The sequence below is a fragment of the Rhinolophus sinicus genome, chromosome 15, assembly GCF_057876585.1.
Source record: "Rhinolophus sinicus isolate RSI-liver-muscle chromosome 15, RSI-T2T, whole genome shotgun sequence".
Taxonomy (NCBI): Eukaryota; Metazoa; Chordata; class Mammalia; order Chiroptera; family Rhinolophidae; genus Rhinolophus; species Rhinolophus sinicus.
In genome coordinates, this window is record NC_142515.1 from 49141956 (window position 1) to 49159924 (window position 17969).

Genomic DNA, 17969 nt, shown 5'->3' on the forward strand with positions numbered 1-17969 from the left:
GTCAGGCGGGGTCTCTTCTCCCACTCCCCACGTAAGAACGCAGGATATGGCTAGCCCAAAAAGGAACACCCACGGAGCCATAGGTAGGGGAGTCATACCACTATATAGTCTCACTGGAGCCAGGATCCACACGACCTGCAACCTGCTATCTGCTTCTCTGCCTGCCACCCAACCGACTGACCAACCAACGCAGCCGCGGCAGTTATATCAGTGGCTAATTGGCTAACTGGTTACAGCTGATGGTCAATTAGCCGCAGCTGATGGCCATCTACTACCCGAGCCAGCACCTTTCCACGTGAGACCGAGCGCCTGGAAACTGCTCTCTGGGACTCTGTCGCCACACTGGTTCTGCCACCTCCTAGCTGGGTCACTTTGGCCCAGTCTTGCTGACACTTTGTGTCTAAAATGAGAAGACTCTCTGGGCTGTTGCAGGATTAAATAAGCCCCGATATTGTATGTACAAGTACCTGGTATATAGCAGATCCTCAACAAGTGTGTTTTCCTCCCACTTTTTGCTGCTGCCTAGACAGTCTGTTGCAATGCCCAACTCCTTCCCCGTGACAGGTTAATGCCCTGCAGCCAGCACTTAGTACCCACCCCTTTCCTGGGCCAGGACCTCCAACTCTGATGCCTGCTGTTTGATGCCCAGGCCCCTGCCTGGGTCCTGCCCAGACAGGCCTGACCTGGGGCAATAGCTGGAAAAATGAGACTTTAGACCAAGCTCTGCCCTCACTTTGACCTCTGGGCAAGCCACTTCATTTTTCTCTAAACCTCAGCGAGCCATCCCAACACCTGTCCCGCCTTCATCATGGACACATGGTCAAGTACAGAAACTGGTTATGTCCCAAACGGTTCCCAGAGTCTGTGCTCTGGGGCCACACTGCCTACGTCTGAATTCTCACCACTTCTAGCTGCATGACCATGGGCAAGTTCAACCTGACTCTGTTTTCTCATCTGACAATGGGGCGACCGTATTACGGGTCTCGAATCTGGTTGTTGTGTACATTAAATGGTATGCTGGGGATGCATATAAAACGTTTAGAATTGAGCCAGGTGTGTAAGCAGCACTAATCACCAGCTCCTGGAAGGTTGTATCTTCAGAACCCACTTGGAGAACCACTGTGCTAGACCCTTAAAGACTGATGAGGGCTTGTCAGGAGCTCACACCTGGCGCAGGGAGAGAGACAAGCGCTCTGTCTGCTCTGTTCCAGTTGAGGGCTCAGGACTAGAAAATCTTTAAAGAAGCTAATGCATTGTGGACACTCACTTATTGTTCCTTAAAAATGTTCACAGATTCTGGGGCAGAGCCTTTGCATTTTAAGTGCCAAGCTCATCTTCTCCACCAGCCCCCAAGGTTGGCACCCAGTGGCTTTACTCCTCAATTGCATCTTTCCTACCAGCTCCCTTCACCATAAATATTCAGGAGAGAGGCGGGGGGGGGGGGGGGGGGGAATGAGAAAGGGCTTGGAGTTGACAAGTTGGAACTTGTGGTCTCACTCCCTCCCAGCACTCCTGACACTTGGGAGCAGCAGGGTGGGGGTGCAGGACCCCTCCAGCCCCAGGGTCTGGGTCACACCTCCTACCTGTTCTCTGGAGCTCATTAGTTGCTGAGGTGGTGGTAACTGTTTTTCATTTTGCTGAGTCTTTGTTGAGACTCAAAAAGGGAAATGAGCCATTACCAAACAGCAACCCTTTTTGAAACAAAAACTGAATTGACTGCATTTTCTAATCACATTTTGGGATCTAAGAATGCAGAAGTCTGGCCTTGCATTATCAAAGTTGTCTTTCAGGAGAGGGTTATTTATCTGTGGCTTGCCTCCTGCTCACAAAGCTCTGTGGGAGGAGTCACGTGCCAAAATGTTAGTGCCACACCAACTGGTATTTAATGGCTGGCACATGGCCTATTGTGAGGATATCAGGAAATTTCCCTTTCCTTACTTTCTGCCTCTCAAGACCCTCAGGCTCTGCTCTGTTGGGTAAGGAATAGCCACCTCAATTCGTGAAATATGGTAGAGCCGGGGTACAGGGTTTATAATCAGGGGACTTGGGGCAAATCACTAACCTCGCTGAGCCTCGGTGCCCATCCACCTGTAAAATGGGGATGTTACTTTTGCATACCTCAAAATCCTGATGTCAGAATGCCCTGTAAACTACAAAAGGCATACAAGGTATTAGCTCTTGTTATTATTATTAAACTACCTACAGATCCAGTGTACCCCATCCCATGGGGCAGAGTCTGTAGGACCAAGAGGACACGACAGTCTGAAACTCACAGCCCTTTCCCCTTCTGGGCCATGCCCTGGGCACTTGGCACCCCTGAATCCCTTGCCTTAAATGGGCTCAAACCTGCAACCAGGGCCTAGGCATGCTCTTTCCTAGGGGTTAGGGTACCCACATTTGTGCAGAAGTCCTCTTCAGATGTGGGACTGAGCCATCACCTTCCGGAACACAACTCTATGAAATCAGGATTCCAGAGTCAAGCCAGAACTTCCAGGTTGGTATAAAGGAGTATGTGTCCAAGCAGAAGGAAGAACATATTTAAATTTGATACATACTTGATTTGTCACATATATTGAGATACATGATATAAGGGCCTTCATTTGTGCTCTCGTCTGTAGGCCCACAAATGTTCCTTTTTATTACTAGAAGTTTGAATTCCACTTCCTTTGAACTAGGCAGACCTGTTATTTTCCTCGTTTTCTGTGCCTTTCCTGCTATTTCCTCTATCTTCCTAAATATTCAAAGCTGTGCCTTATTTGGAAAGGTAGAAAATCATAGAGATTTCGTAGAAACTCAGAGATTTCAGGGGCTCCCTTCTTTCTCTTAAACCATTCTCATCCCCCTAGAAACCCACAGGACAGACCATGGGCAGGGACCTGGGTTGGTAGCTGGCCTCCCTTTTGCCTCCTAAGCAGTTTCCAGACAGAGGGTGTCTGTGCTAGTTCAGGGTAAGAAAACAGAGCTCCATACTGCTGCCACCACGGTAACCCCTGACCCACGCGGTACTAAGAAAAGCCATGGGCTCCATCCAGGGGCCTAAGATTTCTATGCAGGGAGCAACTGTAGGAAGAGTGGTGCTGCTGGGTGCTCCCCATCTCCATCCTGGAAGGGTGCAGGTCCTCAGCCTACAGAGGGGAAAGTCAGGTGAGAAGTAATAGCCAACTTCATTCCACGATTGGAGACCCCTCTGGCTTCCTTAACTCTTCCTGGGCTTGCTGCTGATGGCGTTATCCACATTTTGCTCCATATAAAACCCTTTACAATGTCCCCTTCCTATCCAGACACTCTTCGGCAGTGCAGAGACTCTGATCCAGAAGTGGAATTGCTTGCCTGCTTAAGTCTCTCCTACCCTAGAAGTAAGACAGGAATAGTTGCCCCCTCCCCTTGTGGCCTGTGGTCCTGGGATGATGCAGCAGCAGTAGTTGAATAGACTTTGAACACCTCAAATTCTGCTGAATGCCTCTTCATCTCACCTGTGCCTGGGGTGGCTACATGTAGAGAGAAGGGAGGTATGAAGGGGAAAGGTGGACCCACGATGGGTTATCGCCTGGTCTCCACCTACCCCACAGACCCTAAGAGAATCAGAGCAAATACTGGATTTTAGACAACTCCACGGACTAGCTCGGCCACCATTTCCTAAGTGTTGAAAGTGAATTACTGGTACTGTGCTAGGTGATGTTCGGTTCTATGGGCGAGGGCACTAAACACTGAATCTCAGCACGTGGAAGTTCTTCCCTTCCAACTCTTTCCATCCTGAGTACCTACCCGAGAAACGTTCAGTTGTGCTTGAATGTTAACACTTCACTAAAACTTGCTATTCTCCCTTTTTAACAAAATGAGATCAGGCCTTACTGTAAGGTCTTGCCTGCTAGAATTGAGAAGAATGTTTTATTTTTATTTCTTTGTAGGTTTTCTTGCCTTCTATATATGACAGGTGATATTGGTTTTCCATTAAAGTAATGCTATACAGTTTGCTTTTTATTATTATTTTTTTTATTTTTCTTAGATTTTTTTTTTTTAATTGGGGAAGGGGAACAGGACTTTATTGGGGAACAGTGTGTATTTCAGGACTTTTTTCCAAGTCAAGTTGTTGTCCTTTCAATCTTAGTTGTGGAGGGTGCAGCTCAGCTCCAGGTCCAGTTGCCGTTTTCTAGTTGCAGGGGGCACAGCCCACCATCCCTTGCGGGAGTCGAGGAATTGAACTGGCAACCTTGTGGTTGAGAGCCACTGGCCCATGTGGGAATCGAACCGGCAGCCTTCGGAGTTAGGTGCACGGAGCTCTAACCGCCTGAGCCACTGGGCCGGCCCTACAGTTTGCTTTTTAAAGTAAATGTAAGTAAAGCAACTGAAAGAATATTAAATGAAAAAGATAAGAGGTGGCACTTGGACGTGGCAAATATCATTCAAGTTTATCCTTTTAGAGGCTGGGAAGCAGACCCAGGCAGGAATCCCCTGATCACAGAATGAGTACGTGTCTCTAATATTTAGGAAGCACACAGACATCTATTTGACCCAAAAACCATCGAGTGTTCTGCTTGAAGGTCATGGGCCGGATAACAGTTCCCTTTTCATTTTAGTCCCCGTTACACTTTCTGTGGCTGGTGTTTTCACTATTTTCATTTTAGCCAACAAAAGTGGTAACTTCAGAAGTTACCGATTATCTCCTTTAAACTCAGGGCACAAACCTAGTCACTTTCAGTGGTAAAAGACTTCAGCCTTGGAGCTAGCAAGAACTAGCAGAGAAGAGAGGAAGGGGTAAAAATAGACGTAGAGAGAAACAGGAAGTAAAAAACACAGCCGCTTCAACATTTTTAAGGATTTGAAACTGGAATGGGGCAGTCACATCTCCGATTGTCCCTGTCCTAAGGGAACAAAGTGGTAGGTTTCTGGCTAAGTCATTCTTTGATGCTGATATGACTTATTGGTTACAACTCTGCCCAGTAACCTTGCCTGAGCACTTAGTAGATGTCTGGTACTTGGCTAAGACTTGACATTTTGACGCTGTCTCATCATTTCTCACAAGAAGCCTTTAAGATAAAATCTTGGGCTCTGGAGTTGCACTACCTGGGGTTGGAAATCTGGGCTTGCGAAGCTGTGTGACTTAAGGCAAATCAAATCCCTCCCTGAGCCTCAGTTTTCTCATCTCTTTAAAATGGGTATAATACCTATCGCTTTAAGGATCAGAAATCTTCTGTAATAGAATGCTTATCAAGAGTAAAAAGTAAGCTGCCAATAATAATAATAATGCCACTTAGTATTAGTCACTATTGATATTATGAGTACCAGCACGGCAAAGAAGTTTCTGGAGGTCATTCTACCCAAGGTCACAGAGCTGAACCAGGTTGGCTAGACTACTGACAATAAGTGTAGGAATGTTTGGACCTCCCGGCCTCGGGGCCCAGAGCTGGGTGGTGCGGCAGGGGCTGCTGGAGAGGGGCCCAGATCGCTGGGCGTTTGCTCCGAGCTCCCTCCGGACTCAGCCACATCTTCCTGGGGCTCTGAATGGCCGGGGACTCACTACTGTGCCATTCCAGACGGGGTACGGCGGATCCTCAGCCCAGAGAGGCCGGGCCTGCAGCGCTCTGCTCGGCGGGGAACCCACCTCGGCACAGCGGCCCCACCGACCACGGCGACACTGGTGAAACCACAGCCGTCACGCACCACGAAACTGAGGCCCGAGCGTGGCTTCCGGGAGCCGCTGGGCATGCCGGGAGACGGGTCTCACAGCCAATCCCCACGCGGGGGCGGGAAGTGGTTGCCCGGCAACAGGACAGCCCAGGTGAGGGGGGTGGGGCCAGTACCCCAGGGCGAGCAGGTGTAGAAACAGAGTAGGGAGGCGGCCTGCCAATCCTCCAGAAAGCTGCTTTTTTTCTGTCTGCAGTTCCTTCACTCTTACCTGGACTTGGAGGAAAGAAAAGGTCATCAAAGCAAATGATAAGAAACAAGAACTAATAATAATAAAAAAGACATTCATATTATTGAGCATTTACTGTGGGCCTGGCTCTTTACAGGGATTATTTCATTTAATCCTCATTTGATCTTAAAGAGAAAGTATCATTACTGTCCCCATTTTGTAAATGAGTAAACAGAGGTTTACACATATTAGCCATATTACCCGAAGTAACTCAGCTATAGAGTAGCAGAGCTGGAATTTGAATCTAGATGGTCTTGAACCCAGGGACTCTGTGTTCTTAATGAGTCAAGGGGTGGACACTCATTTCAATTCAGCAAACATCAGTCTGTGTTCCTACTAGATCTACCCGCAGGGGCCAATCCAACTTTTATGGGGCCTGAAGTTTAGACAACATGAGTGGCAGGGGGCCCTCTTTAGGAAAAAGAATAACAAATTGCAAATATAAAAGTAGGCAGAAAGAGAAAATTTATGTAGAATGTAAAAAGCCATCACAACAAAACATTTTTGCTCATTTTACAAAATATACGCCCTGTGCACACATTGCTAGAGCCCAGTACAAAGGTATTCTTGACCCTTAGTTCCCATTGAAGTCCTTCAATCAGATATCAAACTGCCTGGCAGGCTTCTCTGCTGTTCCCTCCCCACTTTGCATCTCAGCCACAGATCCTCCTTGGGAGGGCTCTAGCAATGCGTTTAGTTGGGCTTCTGGCTGTGGCAGCAAGCTTGGGCTGCCAAGTAAGTAAACGGAAGTGCCAGAGAGTTAATGCCCTTGGAAGCAGTCCTCAGCACTAATGGACACGAAGTTGGTGGCCATTAACCCTCAAGTAGGATTACGCTGACACATCTTCTACACGAGTGGTTCTTAGGGCATGGTCCCCAGATCAGCAGCAATCTGCATCACTTGGGAACTTATTAGAAATGCACATTCTCAGATCCCACCCTACACATACTGAATCAGAAACTCAGGGGTGGGGGGTGGAGCCCAGAAATTGCTGTTTTAACAACCCCTCCTAGAACTAGTGTTGTACCACACTGTTTCCCAGAGTTCCCTATGGGCTGGAGCTCCAGAGGTCTACAATAGTAACCTACTCAATAACACACCTTCTTTTTGGTCTCTTGCCTTTGCTTATCTCACTTCATCTTCAACTGGGGCTTCCTAAGATCGTCTCCAGTAAACTATCTGCACTTGAATCCTTGTCTTGGGTCTGCTTCTAGGGAAATACACCTCAGATGAGACTGTGAGGAGGTGTCATTGCCCAGTGGGGACGAGGATGGTGGCTGGCACTCACTGGAGGCTGAATGCTCTGCTTTCATTGTCTCTTGCCCCCACCCCCAAGGAAATTGGGGTTTGGAGGATTTAAGTGGTTTGCCCAAGGATTTGAACCCAGGTCTGCCTGAGTCCTGAGGGGAAGCTCCTCACCAGTGAGGACTGAAGACTTGCCCACATTATGTTCTCTCGTCATGGCTGCTCTTCTCGTGGCAGGCACAGATTCAATTTTGTTGTGAGGGGTGCTACAGTCTGTACACTTTGGAAAAATAGAGAGTGCCCACTGTGGGATGCTGCTGGCCTGAGATGATGACGTGCCCTGGCCCTGTAGAGGGCACAGTCCAAGAAGCTCCTTCACTCCCAGTCTGAGGTCCTTTCATTCCAGTACTCTCGAGGCTGGTGCCTACCCCTCCAGCCTACAGCTGTGCCCAAGCATGTGCCTTTAACCCAGAGATGGGGCCTTTCCTGCCACAGATACCTGGACATTGAAACAGATCTGCAGCGGAGGGGTGCTACTTGCGGTGGGGGTGGGAACCTATCCCTGAACTCTGCTTTCTCTGATGTTTAGAGAAATGGTTTGCACATTTCCAGGAAACCACAGCTCTCACATCCTAGTCACCTGGCCAAGTCCTCCAGGCTTGTCCCCTCAAGAGAAATGGCCTTGCCTTCTCTGGGCTCACAGCTCCTGTGGCTTGAGACCCAGCTTTCTTTCTTGTTAAAAATCCACCCCACCCCACCCCGCCCCAGCCATGATCCAGGTAGTGGTAGGTGGGGGGACACCCACAAGAGCACAGGCTTCAGTCTTTGGCTCTGCTGCTGACTTTGGGCCAGGCTTTTTCTTTTTTAAACCCTTCAGAGCCTTGTTTTTCTCATCTGTAAAGTGGGGAGCCTATTCTGCTCCCCCGAGGTTGTTCTAATGATTCAGTGCCCATGGCAGACGAGGACGATACACACATGACACAGGTATGAGCACTGATGGATGCAGATTTGCAACTGGGATCTCCCTTTGTTCCTTCCATCACAATGATGAGGGGACTTAGAGGCTGGTCTTGGGTTCTTCAGAATCCTCGTCTACCAGAAGCCTCCGGTGATGCCCCAAAGGTAGTGCGCTCTTTCCAGGACTCTGCCAGCCCACCCTTCTGTGTGGGAAGAGACAGAAAGGATTACTTTGGTGATCACTAGGTTAAAGGATGCCTCAGTGCCCTGCCCCACCAAAAACTGACCCCTTGACTCCTTAGTTGATTTTGAACCCAGATGGCCTGTGTTCATAATGAGTCAAGAAGTAGGCACTCATTTTAATACAATAATTTCTCACTACATCACATCATTTGCTTTTCCTTCATAGCATTCGTCGTGGGTTGTAATTATTTATCTGCCTGTGTGTTTTTAAAACACTTTTTAAAAATGGAAATTTGTCAAGATGTACACAAGAAAACAGAATAGTACATGGCCCTCATGCACCTGTCACCCAGCTTCAACAATTACCAACTCATGACCAATCTTCTTTCACCTCAGTGGGGGCAGAGCCCCAGAAAGTAGTTTCCAGGCTCTCGGCCTCACATAGACAGGTGCTGGCTCAGGTAGTAAATGGCCATCAACTGTGATTGCATGGCCATCAGCTGTGGCTAGTTGGTCGTCAGCTGTAACCAGTGAGCCATTGGCCACTAATATAACTGCTGTGGCTATGCTAGCAGCAAGTGGGGGCTAGCAAGAAGGTGGTGGCTGAGCTAGCAAGCACGGATTGCAGAGAGGCGGATGCCGCCAGAGAGTATATAGTGGTATGACTCCCCTATCTATGGCTCCGTGGGTGTTCCTTTTTGGCCTCACCGTGTCCTGCGTTCTTATGTGGGGAGCGGGAGCAGAGACCCCGCCTGGCACCCTGCACGACAACCTCTACCCCTACTCTCTACCTCCCCCCACCCCCGACCCCATATGAATTTGAGGCATCGTATCATTTCATCTCTAAATAATTTTATATATATATCTTTAAATGATTAGGGATCTTTAATAAAGTATAATTACAATTCCATTATTATACATAAAGAGATGAATAACCGTTTCTTGATATGTGATTATTATAAAATGTCTGTCTCCCTCCACTAGGCTGAGAGCTTCACGCGAGTTTTCTCTCTTGTTTGTGGCTGTAGCCACAGAGCCTGAGACCTAGCAGATAGTTGGTAAGTATTTGTTGAATGGATGAATGAGTGGGAGAAAAGCAAAGACTGCTAGGACCCACCCTGCTCTCTGTGGATGCTGGCCCCCGCTCCCCCCACCGTCCCTTGGACACTGGGGTGTGATGGCTGCCTTGCAGGCCCACAGCCACTTACACTCCCTGATGGGAGCAGCGCCATGGAGTCATAAACCTCTCAGTTTCTTTCCCTCCCAACCTGCCTTCGGCTTAATCGGGCAGCAAGCCACTAATCCTCTCCCCCTGTGCAGCTAATTCCACCTTCTGACTTAATCATTGTACTTAGCACTTTCAATAAGAGCTTTTCATCTTCAGAGTCCTGCTCAGGCATTAACTGATTACTGTAATCTGTGTGACTCCCAAGGCGTCAACCAGGATCGCAGGGGAAGGACCGGGCTTCCCTTGTCCTCACAGAGCCTCAGTTTCCTCATCTGTAAAATTAGGTGAATATACTTAACTGGCGGGATTAAGTAAAATGAAATACAAAGTGTTTGTCCCATGGAGCATAATAAGCACTCAGGAATGACTACTTTCAAGGATTAACTTTCACTGGAGAACCAGACAAATCTCCATTTGAATCCAGCCTTCTCCACTTAAAGTGAAAACTTCTGAATCTCAATTTCCTCATCTCTAAAATGGGGACGATGGTGCCTACCCCTCAGAGTTTACCGAAAGGATCTAACCACATGATATATGTATGTGATGCGCTGGGCAGAATGCTGGGTACCGAGTAAGTGCTAAATAATTATCTGTGGCTATTGCTATTCCCGGAAGGAGAGGGAGGAGGGGTGGGGGCAGGAGAAAGGCTGTGGTGCCCTCTGGAAGGGGCCAGTTATGTCTTTTCTCCTCTGTTCCCTCAAGGTGTACAAATCGATGATGCTCACTATTCTATTCCCAGCCCTTTGCCTAGCTGTGCGCTCAATAAATGAATAAGTGAATGAATGTGGTGAGGTGGGGATGGGGATAATGGATAGGCATGCCTCGTTTTATTGTGCTTCACTTTATTGTGCTGCACAGATGGCGAGATTTTACAAAACCGAAGACAGAACCCTCCACCAACAGAAAGATTACCATTTGCTTTATTGTGATACTCGCTTTATTGCGGTGTTCTGGGACTGAACCCGCAGTATCTGGACAGGTCTGGGGAGTTTATAGAGGACTTTCATGATTTTTCTTTCTCTCACAAGAAGGGAAAGTAAACAAGCCAGGGATTATACTCCATGTGTTATACATGAGCAAACTGAGGCTCAGGGAAACACCAGGCTTGTAAGTGTGAACAGCTGGAGCCCTCCCACCCCACTTTGGATGTGTCAGGAGTGTGCTTACCTACCATCACCCTTCAGAAGAGTTGGGCTTCTGTCTCAGTGGGAGTTACAGGTCTTCTTGAGATCTCTGAAAGCTGCAGGGATTCTGCCTGCGACTCCTGCCTCCCACTGTGCCTCCCACTGGGGCCGTATCCCAGTGTACTGGTTTTTAATTACGGAGAATTTCAACCTCAGGGCTGCCGTGAACAGCCACTGAGGCTGTATACTGTACAACTCCAGGGGACAGACATCCGTTCACCATGGCGGCAATGCATCACTAAGAGGTAAGTACTGCTGTGAAGTTGGAAGTGACTCTAGGAGGAGGTGGGGGCCCACCCCATGCACTGGCTAGATTTGGGTAAGGAGGGCTGCTCCAGGAACCAGGGCTCCTGGAAACTCCGTGGTCTGGTGTGGGTGGGCAGCATCCATGTTCAAAGTGTGGGTATCTGGAGGCTGATCTTCACCCTTCTTAGGGAGAAGGGCTTCTTAGGGAAAAGGGTAAAAAAGCCCTAGCAACTAAACCCAAGTTTTCAAACTTGAGAAAGTTGAGGAAAGGGAGCAGGGCTCTGAGCCAGGTACTTTATACACTATATCATATATCTAATTTAATCTTGATAATAAAGCTCTTTGGAGAGTCATCATCAACCCATTTTACAGATTAGTTAACTGGGGGGCACACAGAAAGTTAATTAACTTGCCCAAAGGGTCACATAGTAAGGAAGTGGCACAGTTGGGATTCAAACTCAGGACTGCCTGACTCCTCCGCTATGTTACCTCTAGGTGTAACCTGAATTTTACAAAGGAGGTAGCTGAGGCACAGAGAGGGGCACTGCCTTGCCCAGGGTCACACAGCCAGCTAGTGGCTGAGCAGATAATGAACAACGAATGAATCTAGGCTCCCTGTCTCAAAATGAGCCCATAAGGGTCCCTGGCCTATCAGTTAATATTTGTTATAGAAACAAGTCTAGGCAGAAAGACTTGGATGGCTGGGATTGGGAGACCTGGGGGAAGCAGGTAGTGAAGGGCAGGCACGAATCCTCCACATTTTTGCTGAGAGTTTTCTGTAAGAGGAGCTCCGGTTACCTTCATAAGCAGGGCTGGAGGTGGGGTCTGGGAAGGGCGAAAGGTGCAGCGCGGCCCTCGGCCTCTAGGTGGCGCCCGCACCGCAGAGCTGGACGCCCTCAGAAAGCCAAGGCAGTCAGAATTGGTTTGTCTTCGGGTACTGGTCTGTCCCCACAGTTTTCAGGATGTCCTCAGACAACAGTTCTTCTTTCCTTCCAGGCCGCCCCTGCCCCGGCTTTGGCAGTGATGGGTTGGCAGGGCCCACACTGGGAGATCACGCCTCAAGCCCCAGCCTCCCTTGCAAGCCCTCTATGTGTCCCTGGGTGAGAGAGAACCTCTGGAAGGACTTGAGGGGCGACCAGATGCTTCCCATCTTCTTGACCTTGGACAGTTTGCCCAACCTCTTGGAGCTTCATTTTCCTCGTCTGTAGAGTGGAAGTGGGTTCTATTTCCAGGATGTTGAGAGGATCAGATGGAACATTTTATGGCCGGTTGCAGGTACTCAACATATGGGAACTACATTAAGGTCTCACTGAACGTCATTGATAAGTTCTGAAACTTTAAGTGCAACAACATATAACACAACCACTTTTAGCATAGGCTGATTGACACAAACAAGAGCTAAGTCTCTAAGCATCCCATCAATGTTAGAACGAAACAACGTTATTGGAGGACCCGCTGGGTTAGGGTTGTTCCCGTGGCCACTGGCTGCTATTCTTCTTGGTCTTTTTCCGTGCATGATGCCAGTGCATCACACCACGTCTTCCCCGTCACCACCACCCTCTATCACCCACCCTGTGGCCTGGGTTTCCTTAGAGACGATACAGACTAGCAGTTAAGTAGAAGGCTCTGAAGGCTCACGATCTGGGTTCAGCTCCTTATCTCTACCACTTCCGGTGCAGCTTTGGTCCAAGTCCTTAGCTCGTGCACTGCAGATTCGTGGTGCTCACCACTGCCTGTCCCAGTCCCTGGTACTGATTGGAGCTGAGTGACTAACAGGGAAATGGGTGCAGGGTAATGTACGTGTCACTCCAGACCAAGGCAGTTAAGAGGCTGTGGACCTCCTCCATCTCTTTCTTGCCCTGCCATGGTGACCTGTGTGTGGCCACAGGGACATGTGTTTCAGATAGTGTAGCTCTAAGATGGAAACGCCCTGGGTCCCCAAGTCACCCTTGGAGGAAAGCCATCCCACCAGCACTGCACTCACTAGGTGTGAGCAAGAAGTCACTGAGGTTCCAGAATTTGTTTCTACCATACTATAACCTAGTACTGTAACTTCCCTGGTAGAGTTTCCTGTGCCTCAATGTTCTCATCAATGAAATGGGGACAATAATGATATCACTCTCATAGAGTTGTTGTGAGGATTAAATGAGATCATGAATACAACCCTCTTAAGATGTAAAATCTTAGTTTTTATTACTTCCATAGGAAGATATGAAAAGCATGAAACGACCTTAGACTGTCAGACGTAATCACACAAACTGAGATGTTCTTTTTCGCATGGTTATACGTATAGACTACACCAGAATTGAAAATGGAATAGATTTCTCACTACTGTATGTGATTCAAAGAGATGATCTAAAGAAGGTTTGCATCTAGCAGGAAGTAACTTGCAGACTAAACCACACTGGAGCCTCCATCCTCTGAAGACTGTGACCAAAACGGGAACAGCTCTTTTCTGCGGTGGTTTGACTGCACTAAGGTCCAGAGGTGGGAGAGCGGACCAGCTGATCACAGGCTGCCTCTCTCTTTACTGGACATTAGGTTTTCTGGTGTGTGACAAACAGGGCCAGGGTGGGGGCTTGGAGTCTGAAGAGAGCAGACTCCAAGCCCCCCCAGCTAAAGATACACCCACAGGCATTGTCTTCTCTGTGCACTGTCCTCTGCAGTCAGGGCTGGCTCTGTGGGCGTGGGACCTGTCTAGTCACACAGGGCCCCATGTTTGGAAGGGCCCGAAGCTCAGTTGCATGCTCCGTTGTCACCATGACTCTGTGGAATTCATGGTGACAGTTTAAAAAGACGAGGCAGACCCTTTGTGTACCAATGTGCAAAGAGCTCCAAGGACATATTTTAAGAGAAAAAGTCAAGTTATAGAACAATATGTAAAGTATGACTCTATTTACAAACAACAGATAATTTTAAAAATACACACACAACTTTATTATTCCATTTTCCCCTCTATTGGCCGGTTAGTTATACATTCATTTACCATTCTTCTAGGGTTAGCCTAGAGATAAAGTAGCCATCTTTGATTTATTAATGTTTTCCATACAGTCACATATTTATCCACTTCCAGGACAATGCAAGGACTGTAGAACATTCTAACTCCATTTACCCCCTTCCTGACTCATGTGCTATTGTGTCGTGTATTTTAATTCTCTCTATATATTTTAAACATTAGTTTCATTGTTTTATGCAACCAAGATTCATTTGTATTTACCCCTATTTCCCTTTCTATTGCTCTTCTTTCCTTCCTGAAATCCAAGCCTCCATCTGGGACCACTTTCCTTCTGCCTGAAGCATACCCTTTATATTTATTTTTATATTTGAGCCATTCATATGGTACAAAATTCAAAATTACAGAAGTGTGCCATAATAGATGTCTCTTTCTCCTATCCCAGCCCCCAGCCAAAAACAATATATTTCCATATGTATATAGAACATTACTTGGAAGGATACACACCAAGTTGAGAACAGTGGTTTGTCTATTTGGTCTGAAATGCTTATAATGATAATGTAGTCTTGTCTTCTGTGTGCAGAGAAAAGGAGTCAGGTCCCAGAACAGGGCCCAGGGGGGGCCCACATAGTTCCGACAGCCTGTCACTGTGTCCCCCAGTGCCACAGCTTGCCTGTCATCATGCACATCCTTATTTGATTCTGGCCGCAGCTCTACAGGCCAGGAGGGGTAAGAGTCCTGTTCCGCGGACAGCTAAGGACCATGGCTCCAGAGGAGCATTTTATCTTCATCAACTCATTCAGTCCTCACAGTAACTCTACTAGGATTGTCACCGCTTTACAGATGAGCAAACTAACGCAAAGAGAAGTTAGATAACCTGACCAAGAGGCAGAGCCTGGATTCAAACCCAACCCAACAGCCCAACGCCAGAGCCCAAGCTCTTACTAGTCCCATTTGACAGATAAGGCACTGAGGCCCCCAAAGGTTTAGCCATATGCTAAAACTCACACAGTCAGGAATGGCAGAGCAAGAACTCACATCCGTGACTTTGGGGGTCAAAATCCACCCCCTGCCCCTGTCCTTAGACCAATGGTTTTGCTCTGCACATTAGAGTCACACAGTGGACTTTCAAAAATGCTGTGTCCAGATGTCAGCCCAGACCAATTAAATCTGAATCTCTATTTTTCCGCCCCTGCCGCCCCTTGAGGACCACTGCCCTAACCCACAGGTGAATAAGGCTTGGAGTCTGACTGGGTTTAGTTAAATTCAAACTTTGCCCCAGTGACCTTAGGCAAACCGCTTTTACATTTCTGTGCTGCCTCAGTTTCTTCATCTGTCACAATCATTACAGTGTCTTCTTCATGTGAAATTGAGTGAAATAATCCCTGCAAAGCACTTGAAACAGTGCCTGGCACAAAATCAGTTTTAAATGCTAGAAACATTATTATTATTATTATTATTATTATTATTATTATTATTATTATTTGCTGTGTAGCTCTGTGGAGAGCCTGTCCCTCTCTGGGCCTTGGGTTCTTCATCTGTGAACACATGGTGAGGTGTGGACTCATGGTCTTGAAAGGAAGGTGTCTTCCAGGTCTGATGTGCTGATGGCTGGGATAAGCTCGCTGGATCTCAGGCCTTCTCAGAAGCGCAGCCCTGCCTATTTTGTGCGGAGGCTGCGGCAGGCGCGTGTTTGGGGAAAGAGGGATGTGCTTCTATGGGAGGAGTCCAGCTTCCGATTATGGTGTTGACACCTCTCACAGCTGGGAGGTGCTGGTCTGTGCAGAGAGAAACTCCCCATTGTGGGGTGATGGCTGACAAGGCTCCCGCTGCCCCCAGAGAAAGACAGAGGGCCCTAGATGGAGGACCCCTTGGAGAGGGAGGGTTGGGGGCTCTGGCAGAACTGAGGCCCTGTGCTGGCTTCCTACCAGTGCACTTGGTGCCAGTCTTTGCCACCAAGCACCATTCTGCACCCATGCATAATTCATGCCCCCGTGTGCCAATCTGTGCCAGCTTTAATTAGCTTCTAACTTTTCGTCATTCATTTTGCTATGAACACCTTATAAATAAATGATGTGAGAAGGGAGCAGAGAGTGGGGCAGGCAGGGGTGTGAGGGAAGGAGCCTGGCTCCTTAGGCCTCGTGGGGGAGGGGTAAACCTCTAAGGTGGGGGCCAAGGAAGCCATGTCCCTCTGTTTCCTGGGGGCCCTGGACGCTGCAGCTGGGTCGCCCCAGCCCACCTTGTTCACCTTCCAGCCTTGTTCTTTCACAAGCTGTGTCGAGCCGCCACAGCTGTGCCAGGCTCCAAGGGCCCACAAAGCAAACTCAGGAGCACACATGTTTGGTTTATGGTGGCAGGCGCTGCCCCGGGAGAGGGCCAGCGGGCTGGGGACACCGGCAGGAAGCAACAAACAGCTTTTCACAGGCTCAGGGATGGGAATAAAGGGGACTAGGAAACGGTGCTTCATTGTGAGGCGGGAAAGGGAAGCCGTAATGGAGGACACCCAGAGGAGAGGCGTGTATGTGCTTTAAAAGTAATAATCGGCCCTCGTGGGGAGGCGAGACTTGTATGTGAGTGATATTTTGTGTTCACAGTTTATGACGCACTTGAATTTGTGTGTTTTCTCTTTCGACCTGAACGGCAACCTTGGGAGGTATTCAGGGGGGCTAGGAGCTGTCATACCCATGTTCGGTTGAAGAAACTGAGGCTCAGACACGTTGGCTAAGACCCAGGCTGCTGCATTCTAGTCTCGTGAGCTCTGCAGTACCCCACACTGCCTGGCTTCCATTCCCAGGGAAGGATGTCGGGGGCAGAAAGCGCCCCAGTGGAGGCTGGGGGGCTGAGGTAGAATCCAATCCAATCCCAGGTGATGGAATAGGCTAGGCAGGTTTAAAACAGAGTTGGGTTCCCTCCCTCTTTCCTTCTTTCCCTCCCTCCCTCTGCCTCTCCCTTCCTCCTTTCATTTCTCATTCATTGCGAGTGCCAGTGAGCCCGCTGATTATTTGGTGTTTGGGGGATAGAAAGACAGAAGGGGAGATGCCCCTTCCTCCAAGATGCCAGCCCAGGGCCACCCTGGGACAATGAACTATCTCTTCCTCTCCATCCTCTAGCTGATTATGTTTTCCCCTGTTATTGTGCATTTTCACCTCCAAGCCCATCCCCCCTCCACCTCCAGCATCAATTGCTGAGTGACCCCAGGCCCCAGACTGGCATAAGAGGTCTTCATTGCCCAGTCCTTGCTCATCTGCTGAGATGTGTCTCATTTCTGTCCAGTGCTCCTTGGTCCAGCCTGACCACTGCAATATCTAGTCTCTCAACTGTGTGATGCCCATGTGACTTTGCATGGATTCCATCCCCTCAACTTCAGATGCCCTTATCTTGCCAGGCACACAATTAAGGCTCTGCTTAGTGGTTCCTCCTGGTGGAAGTCTTCCTCTGGTTAGGATGAGCTGCACCTTTCTTGGGGTCCCTCTGTCACTGCTGAACCTGGTCCTGGCCTCAAGAGTGGCATCATCCTGTGCTTTCTCACTGTTTCTGTCTCTCCAACTGGACTAGCTTCTCTGAGGAACAGAATGATGTCGTACGAGGTCTGACAATTAAGTTCGTGAACTCATCCTAGAAAAAGCGCTATAGACCTCATTGCTGAATATCACCACAGTCACCATTGAAGTACTCCCCTTGAGAAGCTATTCACTGATGCCAGCACCTAGTCCACCCTTCAAAACAATTTTGGAACTCTTTTTCTGGAATGGCCATCAGAGCTGTCGTCATATTACCCTTGATGTCCTGAATGTCATCAAAATGTCTTCCTTTCAGTATTTCCTTTATCTTTGGGTAAAGAAAGAAGTCATTGGGGGCCAGATCAGGTGAGTAGGGAGGGTGTTCCAATACAGTTATTTGTTTACTGGCTAAAAACTCCCTCACAGACAGTGCCGTGTGAGCTGGTGCATTGTCGTGATGCAAGAGCCATGAATTGTTGGCGAAAAGTTCAGGTCATCTAACTTTTTCACGCAGCCTTTTCAGCACTTCCACATAGTAAATTTGGTTAACTGTTTGTA